The following is a 25,770-nucleotide window of genomic DNA, read 5'->3' on the forward strand; positions in this document are numbered from 1 at the left end:
TCTGACATCCAATCTGTTTCCAGCCCACAGCCACAGAAATAGAGCACTGCACATTCCAAAAAAAGACCACTAACATTTTCGCCAGTTTAAAGTACATTAAAACTTCTTTTATTACTCAGAAGCTTTGCCCCTGCTTGGTTCATCCTTCCTCCAACTCATTCACATGTACAATTAAAAGATAATCACCTAAAGTTTTTGTACTGGGTTTCAAAAGGATGATAAGGCAGCAGACTGTCACTGAAATTCAAGGCATTGAGTTCTTAATAATTGTCTTTAATAGCCATAACTGTAATTTGAGTACATCAATGACAGCAATTGGGCAAAATGAATTATGTGTTGATTTCCAAATAATCAGTAATAAAAAAATGTAGGATATTGTATCTCTCAGATAAGAGAGAAATGAAAGCAAAAGGAAAGGCGAAACATTTAAACAACAGGAATATTATAAAGCATGAATACTATAAAGCACCAATGTCTATTAGAATTCAAAATATCTTTGTGATACAGCATATAAAAAGGGGTTTAATGAAACAGTAATAAGGTGTTTGAATAATTTGTCCTATGAACTGCAAATCACAAAACACCAGAAAGATTTATTATTCACAGAATACAGGAGCATTCTGGGAATGATAAATTCCCAAGGGTTTGGGAGAAGAAAAAAAAAAACAAAAACCTTAAAAATCAGATTTTAACCATTACTCAAAGCAATACAAACCCAAAATCTAGTACTACTGAAAATTCACTCAAAGTGATGCAGTAAGGAAGAGGATGAAAACATTATCCAGAGGGGAGGCTGGGGAACAACTGCCTGGAAAGGAGCTTTGGGGAAAAGGACATGGAAGAGCAGGAGGATGACTGAACACGGAATAACAACATGGCCTTGCAGCAAACCCCACGTGCAGCATCCCAGGAGGTGTCAGGAAGGCTTTTAAATCTTTAAAAGTTCAGTTACAGCTCCTCCCTCTGATAATCAGGACCTTCAACTGCCTATATTACAAATTAATTTAAAAATATATTAAAAAAAAAGAAAAGGAAAAACCCTATTGAGTTTTTGTGTTAAGGTTTAAGGAGTGAAATCTGTGAAGCGCTGAAGAGTAAAAAGGTGAAGTGAAAAAATTTAGACCATCTATAATAAGGAGAAGGAGAATGAAGAAAGAATAAATGAACTCAAAAGTAATACTGCCAAGCTAATACTGCTAATACTGCTATATTTTACTGATAACACACTTGGACATTCAAAACCCAATGATAAAAACTTTATTTTAGGATAAGGCATCTGAAGACTTGACTCTGAAATAACTATAAATATCTATGCATATGGATCTCTTATGACATAAAAATCTTAAATTGCACAATGCCAATTCTATCCTGTCAAAATATTTATAATTTATTAAAAAATTATAAAACTCCATTGCTGCTAAAAGCTAAATTATATTTATGATTAATATAAATATTGCTATTTCTCAGCAATGATAACTGAACCTAAAAAAATGGACTTGAAAGCTTTAATAAGAGCCTGTATGCTTTAATGGACCCAAAGGCTTTAATAAGATAACTCAGACAGCAAAAATCCTCTTTTGTCCAGAACAACTCTAGACACAACTTTGCTCTTACTCATAATTCCTCATGCTGTGACAGTGGTGTCTTTTTAACAGCTTTAGCATGTACTGAATGCATGACAAACACAGGATACTGAAACTTAAAGGGGGAAAAATCCTTTCGTTCCAAGACAGATGCTCACTTCTGAAGTCTTTTCAACCTCCTCCTACCCACTGTGTTTCATTTCAGAATGCAGCACTGCCACACAAAAAAGAAGCCTTGCTCTGTCCATGGGGTAGCAGAGGCAATGTGTGTTCATCAAAACCCTTTATTGTCTGCCCTAAATTGGGCCTTTCCAGCCATGTTTGACAGCTGAATCATAAACACAATATTCTGTGAGCTTTTATTTAGCTTTGGAAAGTAATGTTTTAAATCTACAGCTCACCTCGAATGTCTCTCTCTGATCAATACATATTTAAAGAGTTTTCCCTGAATTAATTAGCACTTTTATTTCATATTTACTACTGTGATACTTTCACTTAAAAAAAAAAAAAATTGCCAGTTCACAAGATTCTGTTTCACAAAGATTTTTCCACATTACTGAACATTCAGTCCTGAAAACAAAGTTACCCAGTGTCAGAGCATTTAACCCCCTACCCAATGCACACACCTGCAGCAATTTGCATTTGAAAACATACCTTTAATGCATGGCAAGCTAATTAGTGGCTAACCAGAAAGGCTCCCAGTTCCTAGGTTTGCAGTTTCCAGAGGCCCCATCATCCTTTAAGGCCACTCAAACTATTGCAGACCCTCTTTTTAATGCTTTAGATTGGTTAGGCCCACTGTTAGAAGCCTGAGTACTGAATTCATGACTAGAAATTATTCCTACTCAAACAGGGATACTAAATTAAAAAAGAAGTGATCAATCAATATTTGGATGTATATATAGAGATATTATTCAGGTGTAACAAGATTATATCAATAATCACATAAAATATTTTGGTTTAAATCATAAAAATTAAACTTGTCAAATGCTTTGAACCTGCCTATGTGAAATATCATTGCAAAGAGAACACATCAAGAATTTGGCTCCTGAGCAGATGTGACTTGGGAAGAGTTAAAGAAATTATTGAAGCTGCACTATTTAAAAAAAATAAAAATACTAAAATAAGCACTTAAGCATGTATGGAAAGTAAACACTTATTTTCATAGTCTTATTGTGTGTTGTTCTGGTTTTACTTCTCTCTGGTTTCTTTTCCCTCCTTCCTTGATCTCTCCCTTTTTCTGGTCCAGTATGCTCAAATGCACACACATAAGCATTTTCACACAAACATGCATCCATCCATATCCATCTATTTATATGTATATATATGTATCTATATCTATATGTATTTAAGTGTGTAGGAAATGCCCAAGTTCTCTCTACTCTCTCGCAACAATCTTTCCCAATGCCAGCCAAGAACTGTGCTATGAAAAAGGCAAAGGGAAGAGAGAGAAGCACTTTCCTCTCCAGCCCCAAGAACTCTGCTTGCCCAGCTTCTCCTCCTTTGTGGCTGCCAGGCTCAGGCACAGATGCCAAGCTGAGGCAGTGATTTTGCAGTGATGGCATCTGGCTCCTTGGCACACATCACTGATATTTGTGTTGGCTCCTCTGCTGTTGCCCCTGGGGCTGTTAATGGGTGAAGTTGGTGATGGGATGTTGTCTGCGCCTTTCTTTTAACTCACCTTTGATTCTGCTCAATTTCTGTCAGAATAAAGCTGCTCTTCATCCTCCTGAAATCTTTGTGCTTTAGCTGGCATATGTAATGATGTCATTTTGGATGGTCCTGTTGTACTAATGGATGATTTGGTTAGGGCAAACCATTTCTTTGTATATATTAGACTTAAAAATTATGTCTGCCAAAACTTATTAACACAAATACTTTATTCAAGGACACTGTTTTTTATTGTGATCAAAAAAAAAAAAAAAAAAAAAAAAAAAGAGCTAAAACTGTGAAAGTACTACAACCATGATAAAAAGGAAGCATTATCAAAATCTGATTCTATTTCATTATAACTCCTTGTGTAAAAAAAAAAAAATCATAGTATCTTTATATATTGCAGGAAATGCTGATGCAAATTTTACAGTTTAAAGTAGAAAGTCAGTGAGCCACTTGAAGACGTCACAAAAAGTATCTCCAATGGGCTTATCTCACAACAACATGGTTCCTAGTCTAGAAATATCAATTTATATGACAGTAATTACTAAAACAGATGGGCAAGGAGCCAAAAAGAGGCATCACATCCACAGTGGGCTGAATGCAACTGGGAGCTATGGAGCAGAAAGGAGCTGTGCCAGATTGTGTGGCAGCTGAGAGTCTCATTGGTGACCATTTGCTGTGCAATCTCAGACACATCTAAAAAATTATGCAGTCCCCATTGATTTCATGCTAAAATGGTAGGGAAAAAAAAAAGCCTCTGTCTGAACTTGAACACAGTACCTGCTGACAAGTTCCTTCCTTTGAGTACTCAGGATTTTCCTCCGTGCACTTCCATGTTCCTATCTGGCTGCACATTTTAGATCCACACTGTCAGGTGTTATATGAGTGGCAGTCAAAAACACAACAGAGGTCTGCAGATAGAATTAACCAATAGGTTCAAAATACTCCAAAAACTTACCCCAAGAAAATACCTTCCCTTGAGGAAATCTATTTATAAATACTGGTAAACTATAGGTAAGCAGCACTTTGATAAAATGAACACAAAAAAATAAATCTCGGATCAAAAGGCAAATTTTCTCTAAAATGACTAAAGAAATGCAAAGCAAACCCAGAATTCCTTATCCGAGTCCTGTTCCATCTGATCTTTGTTTTTTGGAGTTTTTTTTTTTTTCCATAAAGCAGTTCCCACACAACTTTGATTTAAATTTTCTGCTGACTAGTCAACCACTGTACATTTTCGAAAATGCATTTTTCTAATTATTATTAGAATTGGCTATCATTACGAAGAATACTAAAAATCCAGCTGAGCTGACTGAGATCAATATTCATATGAATTATTATCTAACAGCAATTAATAGTTTGCAATTGCTAAGACTAGAACAGCAACAATAAAGCATTACCTTCAGTCCAATCTGATATCTAATGTTATTGAGATTTTGAACAATTTTTAATAAAGAAATCTTTTGGATATAAAGGCACTGGCACTTCCTTTTGAATCCCTCACCAGGCTGTTCAGTCGGGCAGCCTTGCAATTAATCTTAGCAGTTCATTCATTTTCCAAACCTCCTTGCCTATTGACTCCTACAGAAAAGTGCTCATCCACTCTCTTGGTTACATTAATTATCCAGAGCAGATAAAGCCAAGGAAATCTGTGAGACACCAGAGACCCCATTAGTTTTCTGTGTAAATTCCAAATTTGCTGCATGTAAACAGAAGGAGGCAGATCACTGGCGCTGCTCACGTGTGCCAGCGCAGCCCCCTGAGCCTGGGACAGCAACCCCTGACAAGGCCCACCACCAGATAAACCAGTGGTTTATCTGCCTCTCGCAATTCTGGAGGCAAGAAGAAGGCTGCAAAACACCAAACTTCCATCGGATTTTCCCACCTGGAGCATTTCTCTGTGTTCAGCTACACGGGGTTGCCTCGGATTAGTAACGCTACAAAGGAGCCAAGAAGGTATGGAAGGGTCAGTGGGGCAAACAAAGAGTAGGGGTGGGGTAAAAGGACAAGGCAAAGGGAGAAGAGTAAATTATTTACAGTGTAGAATAATTTGCATTTACCTGGACTTCTTTACATTGACCTCTGACTGCAACTATATTTCCTCTTGCTTTTTTTCCTTCACAACACCTAAAAAGCAGCCCAGAGATGAACTAAATAATTATTGTGCATACTTCACTTTTGTTTCAGTTCCAACAAAACCTGACACCATTCCAGAGTCCAGATTTTTCTTGAGGAAAGTGATCTTAAATTCTTACAACTTAGCAAACATGTATGATATATTATACACTTTGCCCAAATTAAAAAATGTCCCCTGCATGTGCCAATGTCCTCCCTGCATGAGGCACGGTATTTGTTCTGCATAAATTGAAAACAAGCTGATTTTTAAAGGTGGGGCAACAAAGGTCTGAGGAAGAGCTGTCAATGTGAGCAGAAAAATCTCACTCTCACTTGAATCAACATATGCAGACAAATATTTCAATTTTTGTGTGCTGTAAACTTGGCACTCTTTCACAGAATACCAATTTCGTCAATTAAAAAGTGACAAAATAGCAATTTGGAGAAGAATTTGGAGAATAATTTGCATATAAATCTATGTATATACATATATATACATATACAAATGTATACCTGCATGAAGGGAAAAAATCCCTTGCATCACTCAGTGGTTTGCAGGAGAGTGAAATAGTAAAGATCCTTGTTTGCTGTCTTCAGCCAGTTAAAATAAATTTAAATAAGGTATTGTTAAAAAGCAAGAATTAATCTTGAGCTGACAACATAAAGCTCATCAGTACAGTGAATTTTTCATTAGCCTAAGAAGGAAAAAAAACCATTTATGCACATATATAAAGAAATATATATATAACATATATATAATTCTGTAAAACCACAACTAAGTCTGGTTAAGTTTTGGGGACAAGAAAGTGATAAACAGTATGTATTTTCTCTAATAACAAATAGTCATTCAAAATAAGAGATTAAAAGGAGTTGACTAAATATTTAAAGCAACTCTAAAATCAAAGTGACAAAACAATTTGGAAGCTCTGCTCTGGCTCTTAAAGAAGCTTGGTGCACCCAGAAAAAGAGGGGAGACATCTCTCAGCCTGGGAAATCAAATTCTTACCTGAGGAAAATCCCAATTTAAGTGAAGCAAATTTAAGAATTTTAACAATTTAAAATAAAATTAAGAAGGTTAAATTCTTAAAATTAAGAATTTTAAGAAGAAATTTAGGAATTTAAGTGTGAGCTCTTATTGATTGTGTGTCAAGGAAACAATTTCTAAGAGAGAACAATTCTGTTAAGAACTGAAAAGGGATGTACTATAAAACACAAACCCCACAGTCCCAGAATGTACAGAGGAATTTTAATTGAAGTTTTAATTGAAACTTGAAGCGGGACTTGCTCCATGAGAAAATATGCAAGAATAAGCCATTACCAAAACCATTTTATAGCAAAAATGTGTGAATATCAGCTGTTATAAACTATCTGCTTGATACTTCCATAGGCCATAACTTTAGGAAAATCCCTAAGAACCCAAAGCTCCTGAATGGAAGCATACAAGAAGCAAAGGAGCAGCACAGGCAGGGGTCACTGTCCCAGATCTCGGAGTGCTTCTGTGTGGGAGTCCAGGGCTTCCCTCTGGCTGCTCTGGCAGGGGTCAGGAACCCCCCTGGACAGAGCCCCCAGAGACACTGGCTGTGATCTCTGTCCATGGAAAAGAGTTTTCAATCTTACAGGATGAATTACAAGCTCTGAGTGTTTGATACAAGTAATAATTAAGTGTGGCACGAGTGCAAAAGTAAAATTTTAGGATTCTAGATACGGGGTTCAAAGGGGACAAGATGGAGGAAATTGGGTGTGTCTTGTCCTTTTTCTCCTTCTTCATGCCCTCCATGTCTCACTGTGGTGTTGGCATTTTTCTGTTGGTTCAGGCTGGGGACACACTGTCCAACGTAGGTGACAGATATTGGCACGTTATTGTAAATCCAGCCCAGGGAGTTTCTGGTATTTAATGTTTGTAACATCCCACTGAGGGCAGAGCCCCACACGCTGCCCTGCAGGACAGAGCTGGGCAGGGCAGCAGAACATGTTAGAGATAAACAGAATAAACAACCTGGAAACAGCACAGACCAATTATGGCTTCTGCTTTGGCAGCGGGGCTGAAAGACAGAGACTTTTACAATCTCAGAATCATCAATAGCACAGATTCCGACACTTCTGCTGGGAATGTTTTGTCACAGGGTGGCATTGGTAGGGGGAAGGCAGAAATCACAGAGAACCTTGAAAGGTTCTTTGAGCAGTTTGGAGTTTCCTGTGTCTCCTAGGATGGCTGAAGAGAGGGGAAGGAGGAAGCAGATCCATGTTAAGAACAACATTAACAACAGTATCTGCTTAGATCATTCACCTTTCCTTCACAACATTGTTACATGCTAAACAACACCAAAGCCTCAACTAGAAAGCAAATAATCACATAGAAATACATAGAAATAACCACACAAAAATGTTTTTGCTTGGTTGGTTTGGGTTGGTTAGTTATTTTAAATTTAGAACAGTCATTTGGATTTCTCTTTTTCAGTTCTGAAGTCCTCTTGGGTCTGCCCTTGCCTGTTCTCTTTCTATGAACTTGGATAAATTATATAGTGCTGATTTAGTTCACTAAATCTTAGAAATTCTATTATTAGGAAGATTTTTAATTTTTTTTTTAAATCTGGCTAATTACAACCTGAAGAGCATACATGCTTTTTATTAAAAGATGAAGAAATACTATTCTACTGAAAGCAATTGCTATTCTGGTTTTGTCCAAAAGCACCATCACACCAAGAATAACAGGAATAAGGAAATTATTTGCATGTAAACCTAATAAAAATGCAATAATCTAGATTGAATATCCACAGCTTAATTTATAAAAGTTATTAAAATATTAAAATGTAATTAAAATGAAAATATTTAAATGTAAGCACTGGGCACTTATAAGACAGTCCACAAATGTATGCGAATTACTGGGGTTTTATTTATTTATAAATAAATATGTTCACATACACCAGTGTAATCTAAAAAGATATTAAAACAACATGAAATAATTTCAGTACAATAATTTTATCCATTGGCTCAACACAACTTTTTGTTCATAACACCAATAAAAGGTAGGAAAAATAATCTCTACATTCTTCATCTGTAAACAAATATACTCAAATAAAGTGCATTATATTTTCATCTATTTGATTAAGCACATATTCTATTCATAACCAAATAAATATATCTATGTAATTGTCGGAACTCAAAATGTCCCTCAGACATTTTTGGATGTTCTGGGCCCAGGTCAGAAGCATTTGAGACCCTGGCAGGCAGCTGGAAACAGCTGGGATTTTGGGTTGGAACCATGAAATGATTTACCAACCTTGCAGGAAGAACAAGAAGTCACAAAAGTTTAGATATTAGAGTAGAAGTAGTTACAAAGTGAAGGGAAGAATTTTTGAGTGCTGTACAGGGGGGTTTTGGTTTTGTACATGGGGGTCAGAGGTTTTAGGATGGATTTGGGATTTGGGCCTGCCCTGTCCTCCCTCTTTCTCCTTCCTTACCTCCATGTTCTTGGTGATGTTGGCACTCACAGATTGGTTTAGAGTAGAAAAGCACCATTTAATATAGGTAATAGGCATTGGGGAAAAACTGTAACCATGGAACATGTAATGTCCCATATAAAAGAGAGCAGCAGCCCTGGCAGGGAGAGAAGAAGCAGTCGGGGTCAGAGAGGATGTCAGGGTGTGTGTGTGCCTCTGCCTGAGCTCTGAGCAAACCACAGCAGCCCCAGAAGAAAATCTTTTAGATAACTTGCAATAAACTGCCTTGAGACCGAACAACAGAGACTGCTGAGCCTTTCTTTGGAAGCTCGGGGTGGAGGAGAGACTCTTCCACCACACAGAGCCACCCCTGACCCAGGGTGAGCTCTGACACGTAATGGATAAAATGTTTGTACTTCCATTGGTGTTGGGTACTGGGAATGGGTTCCTGTGGCCCCCAGAGGGAAGGGTTTGGAGTGAGTGATGCTGCAGCACTCGGAGCACATGGAAAAGGTCACAGTGGCAGAGGGGCTGACCCCGCTTGATCCAAGCCTATCAACAAACCAGAGCTTGACTGAACAGCATTCCATTGAATAATCCTGCAACATTACATTGAATAATCCCTGAAAATGTGACTCCAGCAGAGCTCTGAGATCCTGCCCAGAAGCAGAAATGCAAAGAGACATTTCCAAGAGCCAGGGCAAGCGCTGGGGATGACTTCCCCTGGCTTTCACCAGGCACTGCCATTAGAGTGCTTTAGCTTCCATTAAGTTGTCACTTCCCTGTGCTGCCAGCTGTCCAAGGGGGACGATTCGTTCTGACAGGACCATGGCCTGTCACATGCACTCACACTCACTGGAATGAACAGGAAAAGCCCCAGAGCTGATGGATTTATTAGAGATTGGAGCTGGCACGTGTATTGCTTACATGTACAGAGCAAGGTAATTAATAAGCTCTAACCTGTCCACCTTAAGCACCTCATATTTACTTGAATAAACTGAATTCAAGGCACACAAATGTAAAACATGCCAAAGTGTTCTTTCATTGGATTTTGAACATTAGACTTGTTTAATCAGCTTGTGTTGATTACAACAGTAACAACAACATCTAGTTCATATATATTTTTAACACATAAGAATTACCACACTGGTTAAGAGAAAAGGCTGATCTAATCCAGAATCACAGGGGCAAACATTTAGGGAAGGAACATAAGAAATGCCATGTGAGCATGGCCTTGGTCAGCAAAATACAACCCTGCAGCCAGGGACTGCTGAGCTTCCCGAGCCAGAACTTCTACACAGCCACTGGATCCATCTTGCTTGACCCCAGATAAATTCTAAGTGCCACAATCCCGCTCCATATGAAAAAGTCCATTGCTATGCTAATATTGAACTTGCTGGCTGACAATATCAATGAGTACTGATTCTTATACAGCAAAACATCCCATTTTCTTTGAAGCACTGATGATTGTCTAGGCCTCTCTTCTCACTTATCTGTCATCATTCCAAGCTCAAGAACCCTAATCTATTTAAGATCTTACCCAATAGAAGATATTTTGCAGTTCTCACTTTCTCTTTCTACCTATTGGACATATGTGTGGTCAAAATATGCTTGGTGTACAAAATATGAATGCAAGAAGAATTTCAGCATTAAAGATCTCCACACTATTCCATTTTTCAATCACAGAAATTATGATCCTCAGTCTTTAATACATCCATTGCACCTTATGTTTTCTTGACAACAGATAACAAGTTATTAATTATATTTTATCTTTGGCCAGGTCCAATAAATGAACTTTTTAAAACCTGAAGACAAATTATTGAATTTAGTTTGCAGGTTTGGCCTGGGAGAGAGTTAATTTTCTCCATGGTAGACAGTATGGGGCTGTGGTCTGGAGTTGTGCTGCAAACACAAGGAATCGCTGACAAGACAGGGAAGTTTTTGTCACTGCTGAGCAGAGCTGACACAGAGCCAAAGCTGCTTCTGCTCCTCACCCCACCAGCTGGGCTGGGAGTGCTCAAGGGAGTGGACACAGCCAGGAGAGCCAACCCCAGCTGAACCAAGGGATGTTCCACAATATCTCATGCCAACCCAGCACCTAAAGCTGGAGAAGGAGATCAAGGGGGATGTCTGGGGTGATGCTGTTTGTCCTCCCAAGCCATGTCCCACGTGGTGGAGCCCAGCTGTCCTGGAGTGGCTGAACACCTGCCTGCCATGGGAGTGGGAAGGAATTCCCTGTTTTATTTTACCTGTTAATTGTCTTTATCTCAGCACACGAGCTTTGGGGTTTTTAGCAGTTCTCCTCCCTCCCAGGGTGGGCAGCAGTAGGGGCTCTCTGTGAGCAGCTGTGATGGCAGGGTCAAACCACAACCTTGAAGTGCTATTTCACCTCTTCATAATCTTGAAGAAATGAAACAATGATGAGAGTGAATGTTTTTCTGAAGCACAAGTCAATTAGAGAAGATACAATTGCACATAGAATCCTCACAGAAGTAAGATGTGACGTAGTTTCTTCTGAAAAATCCTTAGGGAGGATTTAGTCCTTTCTTTCTCTCTCCTAGTGCATCCACACTCATCTTCCCTGCTGGAGCTCAGTTGTGGTCCTTCTGGATTAGAGATCTTCTGGACGTTCTGCTGGGCTGCAGCAGAAGGCACTTGGGCCACAAAGGGTGGCAGAAAAAAGCACATGGTGTCAAAAGGGAGGAAGGTGGCACAGAAGAGACACTGTTATGCTCGTTCATGGTGGCGAGAGCCAGAGCAGGGGCAGAGCCAGCTGGCTGAGAGGAGAGGATGACAGCCATCAGATTAACTGGGAACAGCCAGGCAGTCCTGAACACCACCACAGCAGACACTTGGCCCAGCAGTGGGGACAGAACAGAGTCCATTAAGCGCTTTGAAGGACAAAATCTAGGTTAGAAAAAGGTTAGGCAATATAAAGATGTGTAAGAAAAATACACAAGCGAGACTAGAGGTGGGCATGTGAGAGGCTGAAGAGAAAAACAAAAGAAAAGATGCAGAGGGAAGGTAGTGAAAAGATAAAAAAAAAAGATAAAATATTGATTAAATAACTACTCAGCAATATATGTCTCTTAACACGTAATAGAAAGACTCCACCACAGTCACAATAAACTGTCTCTAGCTGGTTTTGCATATTAATATTCTTTGTTGTACAGTTATTGAATACTTCTGGTTTCACCTTTAACATTCCAAGTGAAGGGCCACATAATTCTCTGTTGTGATGATAACTGAGAGCAGGCATGACTGTTACAAAGGTCAATTGTTCAGCAAGTTTAGCACAATCTTCATTGACTTCTAATTATTACTTTTAGCTTTACCACATTTTGCTTCCTTAATTACAATTCTGACATATTTTAAGATTCATTTAAGATGCTGAGGTGCAGAGGCTTGTAGATAAATCTTGGTGATTTTCTTGCATACAAGGTGAAATGATATGCTGGATTTAACCTCATGCATTACCTGGGCTGAAATAAAATACTAAAATTGGTTATTATCAAAATTTAAATCATTTAGAATGAACAGAAAGTGAAGACGATGTGTTATTTTCTTATATAAAGATGTTCTAAGCTAGCTGGTGCCACTGAACAGTCAAAATTACACTTCTGTTATTACATATACTTTGATCTAAATGATGCTGGCCTTCTAATTTCCTATGCCCATTACTTCTTGTAACCTATAAGCTGCCTTCACAGGTATGGAGTTTATATTCTCCAAAAACTCAGTCTTACTTACAAGGCTTTTAAGATAATTTCACCTGATCAAAGAATTCTTTGAAAAAAAATTGAATCTTAACTGCTCTGAATTTTCTGCACCTAGGTCTCAAAGTAAACAGAATGCTTCACATAAAGCACAGAAAAAATTCACCTGTTTACTTCCCTGCTATTGTTATTATTAGGACTTTGGGATAACTGGAAAAAAAATCAAGGTTGAGTGATGTCTTGTCTTGCCAGATAGTTGTGCTATTTGGAATTACCAGAGAAAAATCAGTCAAGTTTTCATTAAGAGTAAATACAAAGTACAGAAATAGCTGAAAAAATGAGTTCTGACAAACTTGATCAAGTAGCCAGCAGTAAACTGCTTTTTTTATGCCATATTTGTTCTAAAGTGCTTGTTACATTTTTTAACATGCCTAATAACTGCATTGAAAATACACTTTATTTATTTATTAACAAGCAGTATTTCCATTCTTTGACAGTCTCTTCCTACCCCAACCCCCCCCCCAAAAAAAAAAAAACCTCAAAACTTTCAACTAAGCTCATCAATTACTCTTAACACTCTAAATAGTTGGCAATGTTTACACAACATCCTTTCAGAGTTATTCAGCTCGATCTTGCAGCTCATTAAAAGGATCTCTATTTATTTGCTGTGTGTTACAGTTCTTCACTTTGGCACAACACGCAAAAAGGAAGCCAATTTTACTTTTCCCTGTGGTGTTAATTGGTAGAGCATGCTGCCTGCCTCTTCATTAATTATGTCAATGTGTATGAAACTTTCATTTTCATGGCAGTGTTTTAACAAAGCTTTGCAACAAGGCACACAAAAAGCCAGCAAACTCCAGTTTATAAAAAGTGGGTAATGAAGGCTAGCAGCAGCCAGAATATAATATTTATTTCAAAAAGTAGCTTTTTTCCTCCTTATCCCTTTCAGAAAACATCTAAAGCAAGCACTTACTGAAGTAAACAAGATCAACTTTGCTGCTGAAAGTAAATAAATCTCCATATAACACACAGATAATGGATCTGGAAACACTATAACTTCACAGAGCACAAAGAATGAGAGAAGGACCTTTAGCCCAGCTGAAATGGTTTTGCTCCTAAAACCATTTCCAGATAATTTACTGATCTCATCCCATCAAGTGTACAGAAATCACTCACTGCTTGATAGCTCACTAAACACTGGGCTTTGTCTAAAGGCAAAACTACCACTAGCACAGTAAAACCAGGCACTGACCATATGAAATTCCTCTGGATGCCTTTAGCCTGTTTCTGTTGGTAAAAAACTAACACTGAGCTTTTCTCCCTACCTTTTTTTTTCCTAAAAAAAAATTAAGCGAAGAAAAAAAAATTTAATCATCTCTCCATGCCTTCAGACAGAACATGCTGAAATTCACTATATTGGAGAGACTGCCTGGAAACAGAGATTAAAGCAACAAATAAAGACTGTGATAAGCTACTTCAGCTCTTTTTGGAAATTCTGAAATGCAAAGCATTAAAATACAGCAGTGCTCTATTGTAGAAGAGATAAAGCATTAGAAACTATAGATTAAATATCTTAACAAGTCACCATCTAACATTCTCATAATTGCAGCTCACAGTCTTGGGAATCATGCCTGGAGAAGCTTTCATGCCACCACTGAGGCTGCAAATGCTACAGACAGAAGTGCTTGTTTCTCACCCCAGGTATCTTCTGACTGATAAAAAACACATTTTTCACTAGCAAATACCTCTAGTTGAAGGACTAAAGAAACCCCAAACAAACCCTAAAAAACCAAAAAAATCCGTCACAAACCACTGAATTCCAATCTATGATCTAAGCTCTTTCTCTCTGTACTTCTCTCCCTATATATCTGTGATGGCTTTAGACTAATTCTTTGCAGTGATAAAAGTAATAAAAAGAGGAAAAAGCATTGAAAAAAAAAAGTTTCCTACAGTAAGCCTAAACCCTAAAACAACAAAAAAAAATTTATTTCTACATTGAAAGCATTTATCCTTCAAGTGATTCTAGCCAGGGTGGGTGACAAGAGGGACTCACTCCATGGAAGCACAGACCCCAAGGTCTGCTCTGTCAGAGCCTTTTTCCCTGATGGAAAAAGCAAAGTTCCACTCAGCAGACCTATCAGCCAGGTGCAAAAGAGTTGTAGGTGCCTTTTTTGTTGTTTGTTTCTACTTTCCCAGTATCTATTATATGTTATTTCTCTCAGGTTAGAATATGCCAGTTCCCACACTGCATCTTCCTGTGGATTTACATGGCCCAGCACTACAGGACACTCCAAAGCAAGGAACAGCCATACTATTAATACAGATATTTCTTTATGTACCTCTCTCTGTACTCAAGTGTCCTCAGAAACACTGTAAAACATGAAGCAAACTCACTGTTTGCTTGTGTGGATAAAACAGTGGAGCCTCACTGAACTAACAGATTTGGTCTTCATGTATTTATTCTTTCTTGTTCTCCATTTCCTCCTCCTTTACATGTTTGACCTCTCCATCTTTCCCTCTCATAGCAGCACTCTGAACATCACAAACTCCCTGCTCTCATTGTCTTCTCACTCAGTTTCTCTTCATCTTTCACTCCCCTTTCATTAAGCTTTAGCTGACTTTTCTCTACCCATAAAGTCTCTTAAATCCAGTCCTGGCTTCAATTCTCCTCCTCCTCCTCCAGTTCAACCCTCTCAGGATCCCCCTTCTCCTTTCACTTGGATCCTGCTCAGTGCTGCAGATGCTTCACTGCTGGACAGGTCTGTGCTCTCCTGTTCCCAACAAACCTGTCTCTAGGCAATTCTTCTTTCCTTCCTCTCTGCTTGTTAAGTTCCTCTCCTCTGTGAGCTGCTAAGTAATTTATAAACACCATGTTTCTTTGCTCTTCTTGCCAGAAAACCTGCACCGAAATTTTATATTTATTCTACTCTAATAACTCCTTGCTCCCAGACAGTTTGAAAAAGCTATGACAAGGTTATATCATGAAATATTTTCTATATTATTACTCCTTATCTTGATCAGGATGTCGTTCTGCAAAGATACACAAAAAATTAACCTTGGACTGTAAGGACACAATTGAACAGCCATGCTGAAACTGTAACAAGACTAAAGGAAATACTCTGGAGAAATTTTTACCCTACTTGCATTTCAAATAATTTTAGGAAGGAATTTTGAAAATGGGTCCCAAAACATGGCACTTTCTCTTATTTCTCCCCAGAAGCATCTGATCTATCAGGAGTGTATTGTACAGTGCCAGCTATTCCTCTTGAATTTCCTGTGCAGTTCTTAATTGCTATTTCTGTATAAAATACTGAATGAAAAAAAACATGTATTCAGGATTTCTTGGATAATTGTCTAGGTTGATATTAATTAGAAGCTGCAAAAACTACATGGAAGTTTAAGAATTGCATACCTAATGGAACCCATGTGTGAAGAAAAGGGAAACTTATAAAATAGATTTATGGTCATTTTAGCCAGTATTCATCAAAACTGAAAGCTTATACACCATAGGTAGATAATTGATATATTTTTTCTCTTCCATATGTATTATTTTTCTCTGACATACAGATAAAATGTTCTTTGTCAGCAGCTATGCTTCCCTGTCAGATTTTATACCTCAGTGACAATGTTTTATGTTCAACAGCTGGCACATAAGTATTCTCATGCACTTACTGCATTTCTACACTTCTCAGTTTTACAGGGTTAGGTTTTGTTTCATCATCTTCTATCCCAACTTAAACCAAGCAAAAACATCCTAAATAAAAAGTAATTCAGTAGATTACCTATTCCCACATACCATCAGCATTATCAAAATTTTTTCAGTGAGATATATAGTAGAACTAAACATCTATAACCGTGTTCTCCACAGCTTGAAAGACAAAAAAAAAAACCAAACAAAAAAAACCCCAAAAAACCAAAAAAAAAAAAAAACCCACACACACATTAAAAAAAAAAAACAAAAAACAAAACAAAACAAAAAAACCCAAACAAAACCAGAAAAAACAGCCCTTTGATTTTCACATTTAGCAAAAATAGATAAGGTATTTCTGAATCTACTGTTGTTCAAACTAGACCATAGGCTTTGGGGGAAAAAAAAACAAAACACAAACTCTAAAATTCTCTGAAATGCAGAAGTAGCTCTCAAAAAAGTTGTACCAATGCTTACTTTCTTTCAGTACCAAAATATTGCAAAGTTCAGAGCTGCTGTCTGGGTGTTGGCTGTTTCATTTTGCTGCTTCAACTGCAGAAACCTCTGTCACCTCCTCATCTCCCTGGGGAAACGTGCATCACTTGGGAGCAATCACCACTTATCAGGTCTGGGCAGGTTGGTCTAATTGCTTTCTTAAATCTCTCTCTCCCTGGTCACTAAATTTCCCAACCTAGTGGTCATGTACATGGAGTCTCTCTGCCTTTGCAGTTTATAAACAGTTTATGGAACTCCCAAACTTTCACTGTGTGAGGGCCGGACACACTGCCCAACAGAAGGCAAGAGATCTGAATTAAACAGCTCCAGGTGAGGCAGTTGCTTAAATATCCAAAACCTGAATTATCCCTTCCAGACCCAATTCATGGCTCTAGGGAAATGGTAAAAGCTCCCACTGATGGACTGTATTATTTTTGCCACATATATGGTTTTGAATTATTATTGTTAATAGAAATTACTTGCTTGCAGGCAGTTTGTCAAGCAATCAGTTCGTTGTGACTCAGTCACTTTGAGATTTGCCCTTCTGGGCTCTTTCTATCTCCAAGTTTCAGTTTGCTGTGTTATGTTTGGGTCGTGATCAGGGACACAGAGAGCTGCCCAGCTGCCCCAGCACTGGGCACAGACACTCCCCATCCCAGGCAGGAGTGCCAGGGCTGGTACCAGCTGTGCCACTGGTCAGGGCTCAGGCTTGGCTCACACTGATCCTGTCAGAAAGCAGCAGGCTGGATCAAACCAGAGCAGAGCTGCACATCCACCAAGGTGAGTGAAAGCAAAGCCTCAGTAATAAACGTGCAGGCAGTCAGGTTCATGCATGTCACCCTGAATCTTAAGATTTTCTAAAGCCTTCTGAGTTTACATTCTGTTGGAGAACTTTCCCACACAATTTCTGTAAACAACATATTGTTTACATTCTTTTATGGGGGTGGAGAAACTTGATGTACTAGTGGTTTGTCCAATGTCTTTGGAGAGGTGGCCCATTCACTCTCCAATCCAATGTCACCTTTGGGAAAGTATAAAAGGAGTCAGAGAATAACCTTCTTCTTTACCTTGCAAATAGCAGTGCCTCGCGTCGTGCTTTCACGTGTCCTATAGCGACACATGCACAACATGCCTAAACAACTTCCCTTCCTAAAAAAAGCTTTAAATAGTGAGATACACTGTTCAGTGCATGGAAAAGGTGAGTGCTACATGGACATCAGCACTAGGAAAAGAACATTTCTTCTAGGACATTTGAATTATTGTGCTAACATTACACATTTTACATTGCACAGATCACTTCTTCCTGTCTTCTTCTGTTTTTTTCCAGATGATGCCTTCCATGGCACATAGCTGGGATGCATCTTGCACGTTCTGCTGGGCCCCCACAGTCCCAGAGCAATACCCTGCACTTGGACATATGTGCACTGAGTTCCACTGTGCCACATCCCCTCCTCAACTATGACCATAAAATTTAATTTCCAGCTTGGAGGGAAAGAGAGCAAAGTCCTCTGGATTTTGGGAGTGAGCCAACAGGAAGTGCTAAATGAATAAAGAGTGTCTGCAAGTGCTCCCTAGGGACTTAGCAGTGAATGCCTATGGCGCACTGCTAAGTTGGGATGCTGATTCTGGTGCCAAAAACCCATATAGCTCCTTGCTTCAGTAGTTATTAATCAATTAATATACTGTATTAAGTAACCAGACCCCTAAACAAGCTTTTTACCTTTTAGTTTCTAAAGCAAAAAAAACCCCACACATAGCAAAGCAAATAAATGCTGCTATGTTTTAAAAAAAATATATGTATTTGCTGCTATATATTTCATACTTGAAGTTCAAGTTATCTTTATTTATATGTAACTTCAAGTTATTTTTATTTATTCCAAAACATGCTAGAAATAGACAAAATAAAGCAAGATAATCAGGCAGAGTAGCACATTTTCTCAAGAACATGTAAAAATCAGCACTGTCCCCAGTGTGTGTGAGATAGGTAAAGGAACAATAGAGAAATACAACCAATGTGGACTGATAGTTTGGCTGCCCCTCTCACTGCTCCACGCCTTCCTCCAGCTCCCAAGATGGGCTGCACCTACAGCTTCTATCTAAACTGTTTCTGTACACTTCTGGCACTAGAGATTTTACTGTCTTTCTAAAGAAGTTCTTCCAGTTCTCAAATGCTTTTTCCATCAGAAAGTTTTTCCTGCTGCAAAGTGAGCCTGCTGCACAGGGAATACAGAGAAAAATCTGATTGCTTTCTCACAGCTTCTCTTTATGTACATGAGGACTATTATCAAGTCCTTGCTCAGGCTTCTCTTCCCCAGCTTTTCCCTGTAGGTCACATTTTCCACAGTTCTCATGCTTTATATTGCTCTCCCCAGTACCTCCACTGATTCAGCCACTTTGTTCTTGAAGCATTCCCAGAATTTTGCCTTGCAGCTGAAGCCTTACAAGTGCCAATTTTTTCAAGAGTACTATTTCAGAGGCCTCACTGATGTTTACTCTGTTTTTGTATTAAAAATACGACATGTGTATGCCTTTTTTGCAGTAGCAGGATATCTTTAATATGTCCAACTTTTGATTTACTGGAAACCAAAATCACTACACTGCACATTACCCTATGCAGTCATGATACATTTACATTTTCCCACATAAATATTTTTAAGTGTAGACCTTTCAATTTGCTCTAAATTGCATTCTTTACAGTCTCCCACTCATCAAGGGAATTTTTAATTCTAAAGGTATGCTTGCAGCTTCTTTAAGATTGACATTCTCAGGTAATTTTAAAAATATGTTTTGTATTCTACCATTTTTGTCAATAATGAAAACACTTAGCTGTATTCCTAAACCAGCCTTTTCTAAAATTGTTCCAAAACCATTAATCTACTTTGACAGAAAACCATTTACATCTGTTCTTGGAATATGGCATTTTGTTGAGTGGGTTTTTTTTTTGTTTGTTTGTTTGGTTGGTTTTGGGTTTTTTAGGGATGTGCTAGGTTTTTTAAGCAGTTGTTTTACATCCATTACAATAGTTTTCAAGCTATCTTTCTGAAGAAGAAACACCACTCTTGCTCACTGGACCTTGTCAGGCAGAATCTTGTTGCTGAAATCCCTCTGGAGTGACTCTGAAAAGCCAGGGCTGAGCTCGCTGTGCCAAACTCCAAACCAGATCCAAACTGGAAAGCAGACTGGCACAGAGCTGTATCTGATCTACTAAATCCTGCTGCCAAAACAGGGAGAAAAAAACAGTTGTATGCATGTTTGTCACTGTAGAATTCCAAATTAGGTTTGGGAGAGGGCAAGGTGGGCTCTGGCTATCCCAATAATCTCACTTTTACCCCAGAATAGTTGTTTAATGCTTTTCTCAATGAAGACAGAAATGTGGAACTACATTAGCCCTCCTCAGCCAGCAACAGTAGGTTTGTCTTGCCAAATACATACTGGGACATAAATTTAAGAGAAAATTTTTAAAAATCCACTGAAATTCATACCCAAAGTCAGAAAGAAACGTGGAAGCCCTACCCTTGTCAAACCAGGTGAAATAAAAACGGTGATTTGACAGAATAACATCTACACCTGCAGAGAGCTGAAGAAAATTACTGTTTAATGATAGAATAATTAAGAAAACTCCATATCCTGAGTACTTTTTTATGTTTTATGAAGAAAGATTGAATCCATAAAGGACTTAGAGAGGAGATATAGGGGAGCTGCACCAGAGCTCCGAGGGGAATGACATAAAGTATAAGGAAAGTAAGGAAAGAAAAGCTACAGCACAACACAAGAAAAAAGCATTTACAGCCAGCTGAACACAGGGAGGCTCCTGTGCCACCACACAGCTTGGCTGGGCAGGGTGAGGGTCAGCTCCCACAAAGGATTTCATCATCAGGCAAGATTAAAAACAGTTACATCAGATGAGAACAAAATTTCAGGATATTTTCTGCTCTCAGGAACAGTTTCTGTACATAATGCTTGCAGATTAATGTTCCTGATACCTTGTCTTTTTTCTTCCCCACACAGGTTCTCAATTGTTACAGTAATAAAAATGAATCTTACTTACATCTTGAAATGTTAAGTGCAGTGCTAAATCAAGAGGTGTATTCCTTGTGGGGTTTTAGGACATATAAAAAGTAACATGTCTAAAAAGCAGTTGCACCTACCTTGGTGATTTATTTTCACGTTACATATTGAAATGCAGTGTTCTGTTATTATTGTATTTCTTGTATTTTAAGTCTACATAACATTTATTGGTCACTCCAGTTGATGATAGAATTAAAAATGCTATGTTCTCTCTGCTTTGACTAAATTCCAATCCAGAGTGAGTCCATGGTTCACTGATACAATGAAAATTGCTTTCTAAAACTCAGGGTGCTTCTTCATAAATGACATTTAAAAAAAAAATGCAGAAACAGAAATAAATACATCCAATCTTAATGCTGCATTGAAAAGATTCACTCCTATTGCTCAATAAATGTATGCCTTGAAGTGTTCTTCTGAAATAAAGTTCATGTGAGAAAAATGAAAATTGCAGTCTGTCATTGCTGCAAAACTCCAAATTCATACTGTTAATGGCAAACAGAAAGAACCAGTAATTATTATATACCAATCACAGCTGAAGATAAACTCTATTTCCCTGCATGTGTAAAAACTGCTGTCATTCTCTTTTCCTTTTTTTTCATATATTTATTTCCTGAGGATCCTCTATCTGACTCCAAGAAACATGATGTTGAAAGGTGGAGTTTAAAGCAGGTTTCTCTAATTTCTGAGTGTCTTAAAACTTTTAGATCTATGAGGTGGCCACAGAGCAACTCCTCATGGATTAATCTTGGCTAGGGAAAGAGTAGAGACAAAACAATTATATCAGCCAGGATCAACTATGAGAATAAAGGTTGAAAAAGCAAAACTGTGCACAGCTAAACAATGCTTGGTGGGTATGCAGGAGACTGAGTTTAGCAAGGCAAGGCCAGAGAACTGTTTGGTTATTCTTTTGTTTAATAGATAGATAGGTAAGAGGAGAAGGTAATGAAGAAAATAAAAAGAGGAATACATTGCAAGCCTTTTGCTGATTAATAGAGAATGTCATTAAGATTGATGGGGTCATCTAGACACTGTTATCAGCCCTGCTAAAGCACATCCACATCTTGGTATTTCCATAAAGCCTCTGAAATCAAAGGCATGAAGGATGAGATTATAATGCCACAAAGGGCTAAATTTGCTCCAAAAGGCCATCAAACCTATCCATGGAGCAGTGCAACAGCAAGGAGGAATGAATTAGCATTACCCATCAAGATGATTTCTCCAAACACTCCACGCTGAATTTCCGCCTCTGCCCGATAAGTGTATTATTAAAGTTTATAAATCCTGACTTGCAGAAACTGTTCTGCTTTTCACTTAATGCATTCAGCTGTATTGAGGCTCACTATTGAGGCTTTCTGAGATGCTTCCTTTCTGCCAGGAGCCTCAGAATGCAGTTATTGAAAAGCATATGGGAAATGTAGTGGGCATGTGTTTGTCACTCTCAGCAAATCCTTGCTCTGTGGCAGACATGATTTGGAGATCACCTTTGAAAGCTTATCTCAGGGAGGGATAAGGCAGCATTCACATGGCTTCATCTCCAGCACAACACGGCCAGACACAAAGTACAGAGCATGTGATTGACAGAGAGATGTTCCATTACCAGATTCCTACTGAAGGCATTTCTACCCCTGCCCTCCCCCCCAGTACAAGCTCTTGTAAATGCATTTCTTTTCACTCACTCAAAACAAGAAAGTCCCAGTGTAAAGATGTTTAAGTTCAGCTTTAAATAAAAATGAGTAGTAAAATCCTTCCTTCACTGAGTGCATAAAAAGAGATGAAGCACATTGTAACTTATCTGCCACATGGTATTTTGAAAGGATAAAGTGAAATAGCTTCTACAATTATTATTTAGAGCCTTATTATCAAATTTATATTTAGCAAATTTGACTTTTCAGAATGGATTAACTCTTTTCCAGGAATACCATGCTATTAGCACCGAACTGTAAATACACAGCATGGTGTGTTATCTTGAAAGGAGGACAAATTAATATTTACTACAACCTACTAAATATTTTATTGAGTACAAAAGGTCCACTGACTTAAAACACTCCATTACAATCTCAGAAGAATCTCCACTTAACAGAAAATGTTCTGATGTCAAGCCACAGCCACCACCAGTTAAAATGTTACCATGACAACCAGCAGCAACTTAGGGTAGTGCAATGCATAACTCAGATCCAATGCTTAGCTCTCTGCTCATCTACTGCAAAAAAATTATTTTTCACAAGCAGAAATCCTAGAAGCCCGAGTATATTCCTAAGCAAGCCCCTTGAGCAGGAGGTAATGCCTGAGAAATCTCAGAGATGACTGCACTGACCTGCTGCTCCCAGCGATGCTGGTGGGCTCTGCAGGCGCACCCCAAACCCTCGCCCAGACTGGAGCTGGGTTTTGGGAGCTCTCACAGGAATCCCCTGGCTAACCTCTCTCCAGGTCCAACTCACAGAATAATTCCTGAATGTGCATATTGAATTCAGGCCGTTTCAGATGTGCTCTTTTTTTGTGTGAAATCTCAATTCAGACCCTGCTCTCAGGTCACAGCCTGGCTCTCACGGCTCGTGTCGGTCTCCAAGCACAAGTGAATCTACTCAAGGCTAACACAATAATCTGAAACAGAGAAACTTGCTGGATAATGTTTTGCCTAGGCAAAATCAAATCATGCTCAGCTCATAATGGCAAAAAAATTTATACATTTTTTGCAATTATAGAACATTACACCCCATCCTTCTCATTCAAGGGGACACTGAATAAAAACATGTAAATGGTATAATGAGTTAAAACCATTATCAACTCCCTTTACTTTATTACAATCCCAAACTCATAGCTTTTGGAAAATCATGGAAATAAAACTGTAAATCTCAGCTAAGAAATACTTTATTGTTCAGAAAGAGTTATTTAGACTATTTTTCCCCCTGTTAAAGCGTAGCATTATTTTTGTACAAATTCACATTTGGGCTTCTAATACATAATTTCAAGGGGAGGGTCAAGCAGAGTCTTATAAAATAACTGATTTAGGGGACACCTTCCAAATAATTCTTGTTACTTTGTTCTCATGATTACAGTTTTCAAGAAGGCAAGCAAGTAAGGTGAAAATATTTAACCCATTATGCAGCAAAAAACTGCCATATTGAAATAGCATCCCTTACACACTGCACCAATTTTTTCCTTATTCTCAAGATATGTCTCATTATTTTTACCAAATTGCTATCAGATTTCTTAAATGACAGAACAGAAAAACTTTTAAATGCTCAATGAATTCTGAATTATTAAAGATAAAAGGGTACTTTGGTATATTTATTATCATGTTGCAGGAAATCATCATCACTGATGTCTGGATTAAGCTCTTATCTTTTTAAATGGCCTCTTTAGTGCTGAGGTAAGCTCAAAGAAGCATTGCTACAAACCTCCAGAAATTATTATTTTGTTGTTGTTTTGTTTGGTTGGTTGGGTTTTAAACTACTTTTTGATGTTATTAAGTTTAATTTCACTGTGCAGAAAATCTGTTTTCAATAAAAGAATGAAAAAGTTGCATTTGGACAAGAGCTACAACATGTGCGTTCCCCCAAACATATGACTTCTTTAAATAATTTTATTTTAGAATTACTTTCTAGTCCCTCTAATCAAGTTATTCCTACTGTAAGTGCAAGGACAAATAAGGATATTAAAACACACACTGACAAGGGGGGAAATTAACTAAATACTGATGCTCATTTTACTGGAAAAAACAGGAGACAATTCTTTAGCCACTGGTCGCCCCTGTAGCTCCATCAACTTAAATGCCATTCCATTTAATTATCCTTGTGAGCAAGACATGATACAAATTATTCAGTTCTTCAGTTCCGCCTCATGGCTGCCTGACATATTTTGCTGACACCGTGCATTGCCAATCTCCTACACTAAAAAAAATTATCAACAAAAGTTCAGAGATCACGTAATCCAGGGAAATGCACAGGATGGAATCCAGCGTGATTTATATGAGTTTGTGTGAATGGTAAGTATGCACCTGATTTTTAAATAACATCCTTATAAACCCTCTAGCAAGCAGCTAATTCTCCTGATGCCTTTTCTGTGTTACCCCACTGATTTCTAAGCCTTGTACTTCCATGGGAGCGTCTCAGCTCACTGCAGTGCCCTCACCCACCTCCAGATGTGGCTGAGAAATCTGCTTTCACCACTGTTGCCCTGATTTTAAAAGCATTAAGTTTTCTTTTATCATTATTTTGAAAGTGTCAAAGTTCTCATAAAACTTCTTTAGCATTCTGATAATGTTTACATATTTAAAAATCAGAGTTCTGACACAACTTCATGTATAAATAGAATAGTTTACAGATTTCTCTCTGAGTGGAGAGAAATGATTGATTGATCTTCAGACCAGTGTGGTTGGAGAGGTGGTAATTCCATCCTCCAAGCCACGGCCGCCTTTGGAAGTCTAACCAGATGTTCAAATAAAAAAAGCTCTTTTTCTCTTTGGAACTTCCCAAGCTTCTGTGCACTCATTTATGTGGCCAATAGTAACACACCACTGCTTGGACAGCCAAGGGTGTGTTCATATGCAAGGGCAGAAAATAAATAGTAAAGAGTGGTCAGCTGGGGGATGTGGTTTAATTTAAGAGCCCATTTCTGCCTCCTCTGCACCACCCACTCAGGTTCAGCGCAGTGATAATAATTCCTTTCACCTGGATGGGGCATACAATGGGTTTAAGTGCACAAAGATGAGAAGAACTGTCAAGGCAAGAGACTTGGCAGCTCCCTGAAGTCCCAGGAGACATCTCTCCTTAGTTCTAGGGATTCTGCCTTCTTTACCACCATGCCATTATGGAATGTGGGCCAGGCAGCTGTTCCATGGCTCTGCTGCCCATCGCCCTGGGAGCAGAACATCACCCTTCAGGAGGAGGTATTGTAAATGCAGGTAAACCCAATGGGAAGGAATGACAATGTCTGACTCAGTTCAGAAGGCTGAATTATTTCTTTATTATAACTATGCTAAAATACATTAATATACTATATAAAAGGAG

At 38.4% G+C, this 25,770-nt stretch overlaps 1 protein-coding gene across 33 annotated transcripts in view; it reads right to left on the bottom strand.

Moving 5' to 3' along the window:
• RBFOX1 (RNA binding fox-1 homolog 1) overlaps positions 1-25,770 on the bottom strand; it is a 1,274,894-nt gene that overhangs the window by 285,266 nt on the left and 963,858 nt on the right. Inside the window, exons 2-3 of one of the 33 annotated variants that reach the window (XM_085591774.1) lie at positions 11,044-11,781; positions 5,300-5,366 (exon numbers count right to left, since the gene is read on the bottom strand). The exons of the other annotated variants lie outside the window; for them this stretch is intronic. The gene's annotated coding sequence lies outside the window, so the exon portion shown is untranslated. The remainder of the gene's footprint in view (positions 1-5,299; positions 5,367-11,043; positions 11,782-25,770) is intronic. 33 annotated transcript variants of the gene reach the window in all.

Source organism: Lonchura striata, chromosome 14 (assembly GCF_050655825.1).
Source record: "Lonchura striata isolate lonStrDom1 chromosome 14, ASM5065582v1, whole genome shotgun sequence".
In the NCBI taxonomy this organism is placed as follows: Eukaryota; Metazoa; Chordata; class Aves; order Passeriformes; family Estrildidae; genus Lonchura; species Lonchura striata.